At 34.2% G+C, this 13,722-nt stretch overlaps 1 protein-coding gene across 2 annotated transcripts in view; it reads right to left on the bottom strand.

Annotated features, from left to right (window-relative positions):
• Positions 1-13,512, bottom strand: part of LOC106060102 (uncharacterized) — a 31,356-nt gene extending 17,844 nt beyond the window's left edge. The window contains exon 1 of one of the 2 annotated variants that reach the window (XM_056030141.1): positions 13,400-13,512. The gene's annotated coding sequence lies outside the window, so the exon portion shown is untranslated. Of the gene's footprint in view, positions 1-13,395 lie in introns of both variants that reach the window. The other variant, XM_056030142.1, reaches the window with a different exon arrangement.
• Positions 13,513-13,722: the final 210 nt, after the last annotated feature.

The following is a 13,722-nucleotide window of genomic DNA, read 5'->3' as shown; positions in this document are numbered from 1 at the left end:
ACAAGAAACATAAATACACAACATTCACACACACACACACACACACATACACGTTTATTTTATTTTCGCTCGACTACGACATTATTCGAGTGCTGTACCGGGCGTTTCTCTGGAAAGTGATTTCTCTTTTGGAACCTGTAAGGATATTAGTCTCAAAGTGGGAATGTTCAGTTGTGTACTAAAGAATGGATCTTATCTGAGAAATGTCCTATCTAGTTTGCAGAGTAAGAGAATAGACCTACAGCTCACCTTTGAGCGTTAAGGTTCTCAGTCTGTCGGGGTCTGGATTCATCTCATTATAGGAGACTTAGTATTCTTGATAAAGCGTATACATACTTTTTTTTTCATTAAGAGTAAGTCCATATTTAATTTTATAGCTTCAAGCAATTTAAGCATATTAGTATCATGCCCTTCTCTGTCCTTACCACAAAAAGTGATCTTGTCAATGTAAGCATATGTACCCTCCAGTGACTCTTGTTCTATGAGCTTGTAGACTTTCCCTTGAAAACAGATTGCCTGGTCGTGCGGTATGCGCGCTGGACTCTCGTTCGTTCTTATCGATGGTCCAGAGTTCATACCCTGTCCGCTGCCATCCCCCGTCGTCCTGCGGGAGGTTTGGACTAGGAAGTAAATTATTTTCAACTCTGAAGGAACATCCGAAACATGTCAAACATTTGACAAACATTTTACCCCGTTAGTTACTCCAAAGGGTATCCTACAGATTTGGTATAACTTTCTCCATCTTCAAAGCAGTACAAGGGTGATCAGTCTTCCTTAGAGGGATCTGCTAGTATGCGTTGCGAAGATCAAGTATGCTAAATATTTTGCATTTAGCTCTTTGAGAGACCATATGAATTCGGGGTAAGGGATAAGCATCCCGAAGTGTAAACCGATTAACAGTTTGGCTGTAGTCCACTACCATTCTTCGTTTGTGTCGTTCTTTAGTTGTTACTAATACTTGGCCCGCCATGGAGATGACGAAGGCTCAATGATGACTTCAAGAAACTGACAACCTCTGAATTAATGAATAGAGTGTCATTTGCAGAATAACGTCTGGATTTTGTTGTGATAGGTTGACACTCTTTGAGCATATTTTGGAAAAGAAGAGTGGGTTCGACATTAACAGCTGCCACTCCATTTAAGACCATTGGTGGCTTTCCCCTGAAAAGTGATCTGTACACTCTCATGTTGTTGAAGGAAGTCATGGCCACATCAGCACAGAGGTTGTCAAGAATGTATAGCTTGAATTCTTTGTAAGTGGAGCCTTTAATCTTAATGTCAGCATTAACATGGCGAGTGTAACCTGTTAGGTTCGTGTTGGCCATAGTTATACGTTTTGATGAGTGAAAAGTTATAAATCTATACTTTCTGACAGCCGAAGCAGAAATTTAACTGTCCAAACTACCTGCATCGATGAGGGCATCAAGTATAAACTTTTGATTTCATTACAGCATGAGACAGATAAAACGAAGAGATTTCTTGAAGTAATTAATAGATACATTTGTATAGTCGCTCCCCTTTTGGTATCTTGGCCGATTCGGTGGGGTAAGGGGGGGGGCTGCCCTCCCATTCTAGCCCTCAGGGTAAGGGGGGCTGCCCTCCCATCCTAGCCCTCAGGGTAAGGGGGGGCTGCCCTCCCATCCTAGCCCTCAGGGTAAGGGGGGCTGCCCTCCCATCCTAGCCCTCAGGGTAAGGGGGACTGCCCTCCCATCCTAGCCCTCAGGGTAAGGGGGGGCTGCCCTCCCATCCTAGCCCTCAGGGTAAGGGGGGGCTGCCCTCCCATCCTAGCCCTCAGGGTAAGGGGGACTGCCCTCCCATCCTAGCCCTCAGGGTAAGGGGGGGCTGCCCTCCCATCCTAGCCCTCAGGGTAAGGGGGGACTGCCCTCCCATCCTAGCCCTCAGGGTAAGGGGGGACTGCCCTCCCATCCTAGCCCTCAGGGTAAGGGGGGCTGCCCTCCCATCCTAGCCCTCAGGGTAAGGGGGACTGCCCTCCCATCCTAGCCCTCAGGGTAAGGGGGGCTGCCCTCCCATCCTAGCCCTCAGGGTAAGGGGGACTGCCCTCCCATCCTAGCCCTCAGGGTAAGGGGGACTGCCCTCCCATCCTAGCCCTCAGGGTAAGGGGGGACTGCCCTCCCATCCTAGCCCTCAGGGTGGGGGGGCGGTCCTATTTTTATGGAGAAATCATAGTTTGTGAACAAAATTAGTTGAATAACTATATAATATAATCTACGTATTGATATGTGAACCCATTGTATATTATGTCGCACCACACTCTAATCTCAAATTTTATCATTAGTAAATATAAAATGAAAAAAGGTTGTACCAGGTGGGAGGGGCGATACATGCAATCGCTTTCCGCCCATCGGACAAACCAATACTTTTTCTTTTTGTATTATAGTTAAAAAATTACAAAATAAAAAAATAATCTGTCACTAATATAATTTTTATATGCTATAAATTAAGTTCTTATATCGAGTCGCCCAACCCCTATTCTTTAATGCCAAATGCAATCATTAGCAGAAATTATAAAAAGGAGCGAGGATTAATCGTTTTCACTCTAACGCCCCCTCTCCTTTCCTGACGAAAAGAGGAAGTTTTAAAACAGACTAGTCAAATATGGCGACAGAGTTTGCACATGAATTTATCATAATTATTTTATGAAAGACTTAGCTTTGGAAAATTTAGAATTTATACGAAATTTTTCAGTATAAGAGTAACGATTTAGATGAGTTCTGAACCAAAATATTTTTTCCCTAGTCGCCTTTTCCCAATCTTTACTCAATCTGATATTTTTCTTGTTAAATAGATTTGGGACTATGACTCATAATTAATACTTAAATCCTAAAAATGAAAAAATATTTAGAGTAGAATCTAAATGGTTCACTTAATTTCTCCTCCCACTTCCGAAATTATTTTTTTAGAGCTTGAATTCTAGTTCTATAACAAAACAAAGTAACTAGCATGCCTATTGAACAAAATGTATCACTTACAAATTAGCTCTTTAAAAAGATATTATTTTTCGAATAATTTTTCTTCGGCGGCGATCCTCAAAGCCTTAATATAAAAATGTGTGGTATCTTATCTTTTCAAGGAACAAATCGGTTTCATTTGCAATGTAGTAAGGGCCTAAATCTTCATATTAGAATATTTTCAAGTAAAACATTATTCAAAAGTTTTTTTTTAATATGATGACTAATGAGCTGTAGATGTCAGGAGAACGCGTTTATGCCGTGAAGAATGCAAGAAAACGTTTTTTTGTCGAGAAACACTGTGAGATAAATTCACACAGTAGATCGAACCTCTCAAATTCTGGCACACCTAGTAATTAAATGCAAATTTTTCGAATGTGTGAAGCCAGTTCTTCCAGATCCTTTGAGCGTCCGGATCTATAGGATCAACCACCAATGGTTCAGGTTTTAGAAAACTATCGATACTTGAAGCACGATTAATCCACAAGATTCTTGTACAATAAATTGTAGTAACCTTATAAAACACTACAGAAAAACATGTCTTTATCCTAGGCTTTATTGTACAAGAATGAGAAAACAGTTCACAAGAATATAGTTCACACACACAAGCTGACCTGGACATCAGGACATTTTGACACACCAGTACAGACCAGTTAGATAGATAGATAAATAGATAGATAGATAGATAGATAGATAGATAGATAGATAGATAGATTAGATAGATAGATAGATAGATAGATAGATAGATAGATAGATAGATAGATAGATAGATAGATAGATAGATAGATAGATAGATAGATAGATAGATAGATAGATAGGTAGGTAGGTAGGTAGGTAGGTAGGTAGATAGATAGATTAGATTAGATTAGATAGATAGATAGATTAGATTAGATTAGATTAGATAGATAGATAGATAGATAGATAGATAGATAGATAGATAGATAGATAGATAGATTAGATAGATAGATAGATAGATAGATAGATAGATAGATAGATAGATAGATAGATAGATAGATAGATAGATAGATAGATAGATAGATAGGTAGGTAGGTAGATAGATAGATAGATAGATAGATAGATAGATAGATAGATAGATAGATAGATAGATAGATAGATAGATAGATAGATAGATAGATAGGTAGGTAAGTAGATAGATAGATAGATAGATAGATAGATAGATAGATAGATAGATAGATAGATAGATAGATAGATAGATAGATAGATAGGTAGATAGATAGATAGATAGATAGATAGATAGATAGATAGATAGGTAGATACAGATCGTTAATTTTATAACTATTAGGCCTATATCAAAATTATCTCAAATAACTTACTGCGATTACACTCAAATATTAGTCTCATTGTCATGACTTTTTTCAAAACCTTTAAATAGTCCCTTTTTAGTTATTGTAATATTAGGGCCTACTATTTGTATGTTAAATTGTAAATTTGTTTTTATTTTTATATAACTATTATTATAGCTCCATTCACTAATGAAATAAAATGAAGCTAATGGGAACCCTGTGCCTCCTGCAGCCTGGCAATATCAGAAATGTCGAGATTTAAATTTGTCAAAGCAAGACGAACGTCTCCTGTAGTGGCTACATTCAGTCTATTTTTTTTTTTGCTCACTAAGTTTGTTACACATTAAATCCAGGTTAAATCATATATGTTGATGGATTGTTATGTACGTAACTCTTTTTCAAGCTGTAAGGGAAGTCGAACCAAATCTAGGAAAATCGAACTTTTCTGTCTAAGATAAGTAATGATCTTTACTTTTCAAAGTTTAGAAATAATGCAATAACATTTTGCGTATTTTTAATAGAATGGGCTATTAATCACATAACTATTTATTCACGCGACTATATGAAATAAAGCCATTCTGTTAGTTTCCATTAAGATAATGTTTTGAAAAGGATGATCGAAATGATTCACCAATGTGGATTTTAACCATCTTATGTACATTTAAATAAACTGATCACCTAGATCTTTCTAAAATCTAGGTCATGTATCTAAAAATTGCAAAATAATAATTATGAGACGAGAGTGCTCTTATTTCGATGTTTGACTACTAGATCTATATCTAAATATTAAATAATATGTTACATAGGTTAGGGTTGAAAAAAAAAAACTTTACTTCTTATAGCTACATTACAAAACAACGACTTGTTTCAGCTTTTTAGAAATTTGTCACATTTTTCTGTATTGTTAAAAGATATCCATGTCCAGCCTAGACATAATATATATATATCTAGGTCTGTGGTGCAGCGGCTGCAGCCATATCTCTGTTGTTCCTCCAATGTTAATTTTCTTTTCACTGAAAACACAATTTGTAAATCTGTTTTTCCTGCTACTCAGTTTGAACATGGGTAACAGATGTTTAGAAATTGTCATTTATATTTCAATTTTTTTTTAATCTTAGATGTGAATCGTCATTTCTTCATAAAGCAGTTTTAGGTGACTTGCGTAGACATCGATGTCCTTAGGTAGTAATCCATTGGTCAACAACTAATTTATGTGAAATTGTAAAACCCTTTAAAATAGATGTAATATCTCAATCAAAGAGAAAATGATTTAATCAATGAAAGTCAATTTCTTTCCTTGCAGTCAGAGATTGGCTTCATTCATTAGCGTTAGATGCCTTTCATATAAAACAAATTATGCAAAGCCTTTTATAAGTCATCGCCAACAAATGAATTCCGAAATTGTATTAAAGGTCAAACATTAGTTGACAATAAGATTATAACATGGTGCCTATCATTTGTTTCACGAAACTGTTGAAAGATGAGATTTATTTATTTACAGTTTATATAATTAGATTAAAATAGAAATGAAATTGTGGGCTAAACTTTTAAGAAGATGTTGCCTGTGTATCATCACTCAAAAGGTGAAAGTGGATAGATCTGGATTATCTTTATCTATATTACTTATGAAGCCTTTGTAGTGTCCAACCACTGAGGCCACTAAAACATATTCTGTTTCGCCGTTTTCTTTTTTTATATTGTTTTATAATGAATATTCTAATGCATGGACATTGCTATACGTTCGTGCAGACGACTTGGTTTCATAACCTCCTTCGTAAATGTTGTCATTCAAAGTAGAACATTGAAATACTTTTTATCTGATGGCTGTTCATTAGTACGTTGCATACTATCGAGTTTTCCTCAAGACCGAGTCTGTCAATGTTTTCATTGTTTAAAAAAAAGTTAAATTATTCTATTTAAATGTTAGCATTAGTGTCTTATTAAATTAACATTTACATATAATATACTAGACATATGTTACCCGCGACCCGCGGGTCTTTATTTGCGCATTACTTTCGATATAGTCACTGAGAGTGTTTTGTAAACAATTAAACGAAATAATAATGTAATAAGTAAAGCGAATGTGTCAATGTAAAAATAGTGTGAATGAAGCTATCAAATCAAAATTGCTAATAAGCTTAATTAAATCCATTTTTTTTTTCAAATTAAAACATTTGCTTGTAGGCCTACATATATTTGATTAAAATTTGAGATGAATAGACTAAATTTTGTATGTTCATGTGTATAAAGTATAAAGTAGATCTTGAGGTAGACGTAGATCTAAATCTACACTAATCTAGAGTTCTGTGCTGCGCATGCGTGAACTTTTTTTCATGAATGAATATAGGCCTATCTCAACACGGCTACGCAGCTTTAGCGAACAGCGAACGAATGTATTAAAAATGCTTTAGAAAAACAAATTTGAATGTTAATTTGATTAAAATATCAAATGCATGCACAATAATTAGTATGTTTATGTGTTAAAGCATAAAACTATCTTTGCGAAAAGAAGTTTTATCATCTTAGAGTTCAGTAAGAGTTTTAGACCTAGGCCTAGGAATAGACTCAGACCTCAGAAGAGAGATGTGTTAATGTGTAACCATTTGGTAATGTCTAATGAAAGAATGTTCGCCAGGAAATCTGTAGATATCAGGAACTAATTTATGTAAAAAATGCTTTTGAATAATCTAGTGGATTGGATTTAGATGTATGATAAACGTAGCTAATGATCCTTTCACGTTATTTCTCTTTCGCTACGAAAATAAAATTAGTTTTGCGAAAATGGGTTTACCCGAAGTCGATACATTCTTATCTATTAAAAACGAAAAGAGCGATAGCTTTGTCCAATGAATGGGATTATAAAGTGAACAATTAAACGAAATAATGTTTAGTACGCGATTCATGAATGAATATAGATCTAGGCCAATCTCAACTCGGCTTCGCAGCTTTCGTTAACGAATGTAGCTTTAAAAACCAAATTTGAATGTTTATTTGATCAAAATATGAAATGAATGGACTTTAATTAATATGTTTATGTGTTAAAGTATAAAACTATCTGTTCGAAGAGAAGTTTTATCATCTTAGAGTTGAATTAGATTTTTAGATCTATGGATGGGATTATAAAGTAAACAATTAAACGAATTAATATTTAGTACGCGATTCATTACGGAATTGTCTAATGAAAGAATGTTCGTCAGGAAATCTGTAATCACAGATATAAGGAACTAATTAATGTAAAAAATGCTTTTGAAACACAAAATTGAAGGTTAATTTTATTATATAACTAGACATATGTTACCCGCGACCCGCGGGTCTTTATTTGCGCATTACTTTCGATATAGTCACTGAGAGTGTTTTGTAAACAATTAAACGAAATGATAATGTAATAAGTAAAGCGAATGTGTCAATGTAAAAATAGTGTGAATGAAGCTATCAAATCAAAATAGCTAATAGGCTTAATTAAATCCATTTTTTTTTTCAAATTAAAACATTTGCTTGTAGGCCTACATATATTTGATTAAAATTTGAGATGAATAGACTAAATTTTGTATGTATTTTGTTCATGTTTATAAAGTATATATTGAGGTAGACATAGATCTAAATCTACACTAATCTAGAGTTAAACATTGGCTTTTATAGAGTTCATTCTGTGCTGTGCATGCGTGACCTTTTTTCATGAATGAATATAGGCCTATCTCAACACGGCTACGCAGCTTTAGCGAACAGCGAACGAATGTATTAAAATGCTTTAGAAAAACAAATTTGAATGTTAATTTGATTAAAATATGAAATGAATGGACAATAATTAGTATATTTATGTGTTAAAGCACAAAACTATCTTTGCGAAAAGAAGTTTTATCATCTTAAGAGTTCAATAAGAGTTTTAGACCTAGGCCTAGGAATAGACTCAGTAGAGAGATGTGTTAATGTGTAACCATTGGTAATGTCTAATGAAATAATGTTCGCCAGGAAATCTGTAGTCACAGATATCAGGAACTAATTTATGTAAAAAATGCTTTTGAATAATCTAGTGGATTGGATTTAGATGTATGTTAAACTTAATGATCCTTTCAAGTTTTTTCTCTTTCGCTACGAAAATAAAATTAGGTTTGCGAAAATGGGATTACCCGAAGCCGATACATTCATATCTATTAAAAAACAAAAAGAGCGATAGCTTTGCTAAATGAATGGGATTATAAAGTGAACAATTAAACGACATAATTTTTAGTACGCGATTCATGAATGAATATAGATCTAGGCCTATCTCAACTCGACTTCGCAGAGTTCGTATATGAATGTAGCTTTAGAAAACCAAATTTGAATGTTTATTTGATCAAAATATGAAATGAATGGACTTTAATTAATATATTTATACGTTAAAATAGTTGGATTAGAGTTTTAGATCTAGGGATGGTATTATAAATAGTGAACAATTAAACGAAATAATTTTTAGTACGCGATTCATGAATGAATATAGATCTAGGCCTTTAACTCGGCTTCGCAGCTTTCGTAAACGAATGTAGCTTTAGAAAACCAAATTTGAATGTTTATTTGATCAAAATATGAAATGAATGGACTTTAATTAATATGTTTATGTGTTAAAGTATAAAACTATCTGTGCGAAGAGAAGTTTTATCATCTTAGAGTTGAATTAGAGTTTTAGATCTAGGGATGGGATTATAAAGTAAACAATTAAACGAATTAATATTTAGTACGCGATTCATTACTGAATTGTCTAATGAAAGAATGTTCGTCAGGAAATCTGTAATCACAGATATAAGGAACTAATTAATGTAAAAAATGCTTTTGAAACACAAAATTGAAGGTTAATTTTATTATATAATGAAATCAATGGATCTTCTTTTGTCTTTTCATGTGTCAAAGTAAAAAACTATCTTCGCAAAGTGTATTTCTTAAAATTAGATCTAGGTCTAAATCCTTTCTATCTTTTCTCATGTCAACATTGTAGACATGGCCTAGATCCATAAAATACTATAGCTGTAATAGAGTCGGACAACTTTATTTTTTTTTGAGGGTCTTACATTTGTTTTAGGGCTACAATACATTCACTAAGGTCTAAGTTTGTACCCAAGGAACATTCCTGCCTAGTTTTATCAAGATTGGTCAAGCGGTTTTGATGTCTATAAGTAACATACATACATACATACATACTCCACACATTCTACTTTATAATATAGATGAAATCAATGGATCTTCTTTTGTCTTTTCATGTGTCAAAGTAAAAAACTATCTGCGCAAAGTGTATTTCTTAAAATTAGATCTAGGTCTAAATCCTTTCTATCTTTTCTCATGTCAACATTGTAGACATGGCCTAGATCCATAAAATACTATAGCTGTAATAGAGTCGGACAACTTTATTTTTTTTTAGGGTCTTAAGTTTGTTTTAGGGCTACAATACATACACTACGGTCTAAGTTAGTACCCAAGGAACATTCCTGCCTAGTTTTATCAAGATTGGTCAAGCGGTTTTGATGTCTATAAGTAACATACATACATACATACATACATACACCACACATTCTACTTTATAATATAGATGAACATATTTAGATAACATCAATCTATAATCTAACAAGTGTATTTCCGTTTGTTTATTAAATCATAAACATTTACGCTGGCAAGAACTAAAGACCATAGATGTACTTGGATTGTAGCAAGAGAGTCATTGAACCTAGAAAAGGGGGAACTCCCCAACTCAACTTCTAACGTTGTTTCTGTTCTTAAATTAGAAGCAAGCTAACTAGAGCTACAATTTGTCTGTATTTAGTTAGCCAGTGTCCTTCTTAGAGAAATTTGTTTCAGTGCACCTCTAGTTTCTTTTTCATCTCTACGCCCCCTTTTATATCCAGGCCCTCCTACCGCCCCATTGGCTTCCCCTAATTTCACGAAATCACCACCAATGTGGGGGGGGGGGGAAGGAATCGCGCCCCCGTTGAAGACCACCGATCTTGGGGATGTTATAATTAACCGGGGTTTGCACCTCAACGAACTTGTGCAATAACAAAGAGCAACAGCAAGCGAAGTTACATAAGAACTGAACAGTGAATAAATGGTCAACGATCGTTGAATAAGAACAATATTTAATCTTAAAGCTAAATACAATTTGTATCTTATCTTATATAATACAGACGTTACTTCAAAAAAGATGATTACGTCCTACGCGTCATGCATTTAGTCATGCATATTAACCAATGACTTAAATTCAGCCAAGTCACTGGTTTTCCTGGCTAGCTCAGGCAACCCATTCCATGCTCTAATAGCACTAGGGAAGAAGGAGTATTTGTACACATTTGTCCTAGCATATGGGATGAGGAATGTGCCTTTATCTTTGTGTCTTTCAGAGTATTTTATGAAATTGTGTTTTTGTATTTGAAGATTATGGTTCAGTGTTTTATGTATGATTGCTACTTTACTTTTGAGCCTTCTGTCCTGAAGGCTTTCTAAATTTAGTGATTTTACTAAAGGTGTTACTCTAGTCAAATGTGAATATTCGTTTGTTATGAATCTCACTTCTCTATTTTGTGTCTGTTCTAGTTTCTTAATGTTTCCTTGAGTTGAGGGGTCCCAAACGGAGGATGCATATTCTATTATTGGCCTAACCAAGGTTAAATAACATTTTAGTTTTATGTTCTTATTTGATTTATAGAAATTTCTTTTAATAAATCCTAATGCTTTGTTTGATTTTTTTGTAGTTTCATCAATATGTGGATTCCATGACAGTTTTTCATTTATTATAACACCTAGGTATTTTGCGTTTTTAGTCTGTGTTACTGGTTTGCCATGAATAAGATAAGTGGAATTAATTTGTTTTAGTTTTTTTGTTACTCTTAACAACTGACATTTTTCTGGGTGGAAAGACATGCTCCAATTTGATTCCCATTTCTGTAATTCATCTAATTCTCTTTGTAAAATATCTGTGTCTTGTGTTGTTTTTATTGTTCTATATATTATGCAATCGTCTGCAAATAATCTGACTTTTGTTCCTGAAGTAATGCAATTTGGTAAATCATTTATGTAAATTAAAAATAGTAGTGGACCCAAGACTGTTCCTTGAGGTACACCTGAGTTGACTGTTATCGGTGTTGATTTAGAGCCATTTATTATTACAGTTTGTTCTCTCCCTATCAGAAAATCTTTAATCCACTGATGCAATGGACCATTAATGCCAAAATATTTTAATTTTTTAAGCAAACTATGGTGGTGAACTTTGTCAAAAGCCTTAGAAAAATCTAGTAAGATAGCATCTATTTGTTCACTATTATCTAAACCTTTTGAAAAATCATCAATTAGTCCTATTAGTTGTGTTTCACATGATCTATATTTCCTAAAGCCATGTTGGTATGGTGTGAGGACATTATGTTTGTCTAAGTGGTTTATGATATTGCTACATATTATGTGTTCTAGGATTTTACATGTGATGCTGGTAAGTGATACTGGTCTGTAGTTTCCTGGGTCAGATTTTTCTCCTTTTTTAAATAGGGGGGTGACATTAGCTTCTTTCCAGTCCTTTGGTTCTCTGCCCTGGTTAAGTGAAGCCTGAAAGAGTATTTTGAACACTGGGGCTAGCTCATTGCTTAGTTCTTTGAGTAATCTAGCTGGAATACCATCAGGTCCAGAAGCTTTATTTGGTTTGGTGTTGCCTAATAGTTTTTGAATTCCATTTTCTTGTACTACTATATCTTCTATGTTGTCTACTTGGTTCAAATTCAGTAATATGTCTTTGTCTCCTGGGGCTGAGAATGCTGATGCAAAGTATTTGTTTAGGATGTTGCTTTAGTTTCATTATCATTATGTATTATGTTATGTTCATCTTTTAATGGCGCTATGCCTGTTGTTTCCATTTTCTTAGACTTAATGTATGACCATAGGTTTTTGTTGTTATCTTTAGAAGTTACATTGTTTATGTATTCACTCTGCAGCAGTCTGCTTACTTTTTGGGTTAAGTGTTTAATTTTTATATACTTTTTGTAAACTCTTTCTGCATTAGTTTCTTTAAATTTTCTATATAGGTTTTCCTTCTGTTTACAAAGGCTCTTTAGTCTATTATTAAACCAGCATTTATTTATTTTGTTTGATGTGTATTTAGTTGGTATATGATTTTCTATAATGCTTTTAAGATGGTTTTTAATGAAATTCCAGAGGTCATCGACTGGTTGGTTAATGTCTTTTTCTAATAAGAATGTTTGTTGAAAGTTTAATGCAGCTTGGTGTAGTTGTGTTAGGTTACATTTATTCCAGAGTAAGATTTTTCTTTTGGGTTTTGTATTGGCTACTGCTTTTATCTGACTGTGTATTTTTATGATCTCATGGTCTGATAGACCAGGGATAATTTCATAATCAACTACTAATCCAGGTCTGTTGGTTAAGAAGAGATCTAATGTGTTGTTTAATCTAGTTGGCTTTTTAATGATTTGATCTAAACTTAGGTTGTGTAAAGTTTCTATGAAAAGCTCATTTATGTCCTTAAGGTTTTGGTGTTTATCTATGGTTAGTGTTTTCCAATTTATATCAGGTAGGTTGAAATCACCCATAATCCAAAAAACTGCATTTTTATTTGTCTCTTTAAGTGTAGTAATCTGATTACATAGTTCCTGCATGTATTCTAAACTAGAATTTGGTGGTCTGTAAATGCTGCCTATTATTAGGGATGTTGAGGTGGTATTAATTTTACAAAATGTTGATTCTATATTTTTTGAGTTAGGTAAGGTAATTTCTTCTGCTATAAGAGTGTTTTTTATTGCTAAAAGAACTCCACCATGATTATCAGCCCTATCTTTTCTAAAAATTTCATAATTACTATTGAAATTTTATAAATAAAATAAATAATATTTCGAACGAATCATCGGTAATTAAAAATGCATTGTTAATTACACAACACAGCTCACGCACGCACACGGCTCGGTACATTCAAATACTACAGTCCGGATCAAGAATCAGTCAGCTCCTGGGGCGAGCTCAAAATACCCTCTCCTTCATAGCCCCAAGCCTAACACCCTGAAACAAGGAATAACTTAGATCTAACGATGCCGCTAAATCAAAGAACTTTCATTAACGACACCCGTATCGAAATATCAACCTGATAACTACTTTTATGTACTTACGTACGGTTAGAACGGGGAAACAGTAAAACTGTAGCGTAACCAGATTCTATAGCTAGGTAGCTCTCTCTGCTGCAAGAACAATTCGCGAACTAAGCATGACCTAAACACACACAATATTCTTGACAACAAAACACACTCAATACTAACTGATTCCTATGCATGGGAGTAGACAGGGTGGGGGTTTGGGGTTCAAACACTTCACCCTTCAAATGAAATCCCCCCGCAGGAGGGAGGTGGAACTTTGAGACTGATTTTTTGCTTTGATTTTGTTTATTTTGGGGAAGATTTTAATGTTAAACCATCACTTGTCCCATCGCAACCAAGGTT

Source organism: Biomphalaria glabrata, chromosome 5 (assembly GCF_947242115.1).
Source record: "Biomphalaria glabrata chromosome 5, xgBioGlab47.1, whole genome shotgun sequence".
NCBI classification, from domain to species: domain Eukaryota; kingdom Metazoa; phylum Mollusca; class Gastropoda; family Planorbidae; genus Biomphalaria; species Biomphalaria glabrata.
Note: the sequence above shows the minus strand (reverse complement) of the source record. Positions and strands in the feature narration are given on the sequence as shown.